The sequence below is a fragment of the Adiantum capillus-veneris genome, chromosome 8 (genome assembly GCF_014529385.1).
Source record: "Adiantum capillus-veneris isolate H3 chromosome 8, ASM1452938v2, whole genome shotgun sequence".
Classification (NCBI taxonomy): domain Eukaryota; kingdom Viridiplantae; phylum Streptophyta; class Polypodiopsida; order Polypodiales; family Pteridaceae; genus Adiantum; species Adiantum capillus-veneris.
The window spans coordinates 142,598,475-142,600,780 of record NC_140938.1 but is presented as its reverse complement, the minus strand read 5'-3'; the positions used below and the strand labels follow the sequence as shown (position 1 = coordinate 142,600,780).

At 40.5% G+C, this 2,306-nt stretch overlaps 1 pseudogene; it reads left to right on the top strand.

Annotated features, from left to right (window-relative positions):
- Positions 1-296: 296 nt before the first annotated feature.
- On the top strand, positions 297-714 carry LOC147453086 (uncharacterized; annotated as a pseudogene).
- Positions 715-2,306: the final 1,592 nt, after the last annotated feature.

Sequence of the window (2,306 nt, the reverse complement as noted above, 5' to 3'; positions counted from 1 at the left end):
GCTACCTATACTCAAACTTCAATAGGCAATGATGTTCAACTCAATGTGCCATGAAGGAAGGCATTTTTGAACTAATAATGTAGACAAAAAACGAACGACAAATGATAGTGGAGTGATGGGAAATTTTGATGTGCAAACTCCAAACGATGGAAAATAGATATTGTGGAGTTATCCAAAGAATCTACCGAGTAGATTTTTAAAAATTTTGAAAGTATGTGTCCGATATGAAGTGGTTTGCAGGCATCTGATTTAGACATGCAAGCGATATCTACATGGTGGACTCTACGAGATTCCATATGGGCACAAGTGATATCTACATCTCTCCAAAAATTTGTGAGCAAGTGATCTATCTTCCAAGTATTTACGAACAAAGATATTGGTTTGTCATACAAAGTCACTCCAAGATCAAGATGTATACTAGATGATGCAACGAACATAGGAACCACTGTGGACGAACACAACGATGATGATGAAGCAGACATAGAAGGTGAAGAACTTCCAACACAATCGCTTGATGAAGCGAATGAGAATGATGTCGATGAAGAAGAGCAAACCTACATAGAAGATGAAGAAAAGGATGAAGAGCTAGAAGAAGAGAATGATTATGAGGATGATCATTTCAATGCCTATATTGCTGATTTTGATGAACTGGGACTCCACATAGACCGTGTCATAGCTATGGAGCTACCAGATGATGATGTGGTGGATGATTAATTAAGGCCATGTTTTAATGCATCGTAATGAAGATGTTGTAGCTAATGTCAATAACTTGCTTTTGTGAATGCTTTGTTAATGATCTTCTTCTAGCATACATTGTAGCACATTTGTTTGATCTCTCTCTCTCTCTCTCCCCCCCCCCCCCCCCCATCGGATAGGTCTTTAAGGTCTTGGGATAGTTTCCTACAATGTTAAAATACTCTTCTTTTTGTGTGTGTGTGTGTGTGCTAATAAAAAGAGGAAAATGGTATAACCTTTCTATCACCCAAGTGTGGTAGATTGGTTATGCCATTTCCCTCTTGAATAACAAGTCTTGAGTTCAACTCTCCCCATTGGATAGATCTTTAAGGTCTTTGGGATACTTTCCTACGACGTTAAAATACTCTACTTCTTCTTCTTCTTCTTCTTCTTCAATCTATGGCTTGTTCATTTGTAGATGCGACAAGAAGCAACAATGCGAGGTGAGGTGAGGTGGTCTTTGCAGAGGGATGAATTCGCTAGGACGTACATGTGGGTGATACGAGGGAGGACGTGAATGGAAAAGTCATGCAGACAAAGAGGGGGGGGGGGGGGGGGGGGGATGCTCACAAAGGACTAAGCTACTGCAGAGGGTTGGAAGGGAATGCGCAGTAGATAATTGGTGAGGATGGTGAGGTGAGAAGTCTCTGCTGATGTGAAATTTTGGGGTAGGAGGGGGGGAGGGGGGATAGAATATTCCAAGGGAATCCTAAAATTTAATGGATTTCTTTTGAGGAGAACCAGTAAGTAACTATAGTATATAGAGAGGATACAAAATGGAAGTACTTTTTGTTATATATTTTGTATTATATAAAGGAGACATGGTTATGTTACTTTAGGCTTTGCCTTAACAGAAGCTATGTGTACATGTATATCAGTAGGAGTATATTATATTCATTCGAGGGTATCTAAGAAGCTATAACCGAGACAAATAATAATGCTATCTGCGCGGCAATGGCTACAACTATCTGCACGGAAATTAGCAAGGCAATAACTGCGACAAAATAGAATTTGTTCTCTCTCTCTCTCTCTCTCTCTCTCTCTCTCTCTCTTTCCCCACGCCTCTTCTCTCTACTCTTTCTCATCTTGGCAAGGTTGTCATGCGGGGCAAAGACCTTAGTCTCTTATAGTGTTAGTATATAAGGTACCTAGGTCATTTTATAAAAAGAACTCTTATCATAATCTAAGTTTTAAGCTGTCGTCGACTGTGTGTGAGAGAGGAAGAGAGAGAGCGTGAGCTTCATCCTGTTGCTACTCCTTGCTTGTTCATCACATTAGATCCAACTGCACCATCGTGCTAGCCTTAGCAAGAGCTACACAACAATGCCAAGCATTCCTCGTGGAACGGAGCACGTGTGTGGACACATCTACGAGCCATTTGTGGTCGTAAGTGTATCAAACAATGTCTGTTTTCTACCTGCAAGTATTCATTAGAATTGTGGCAACATAAGCTACGCATAGGTATGCATAGATTTCAGTTTTGGGCACTTCAAAGATTTGGCTCTATCTTCATACACATTTTTTGCAGATGGGTTTAGAGCAAGGGCTTTGAGTGTAGAGGCTTTGCGATA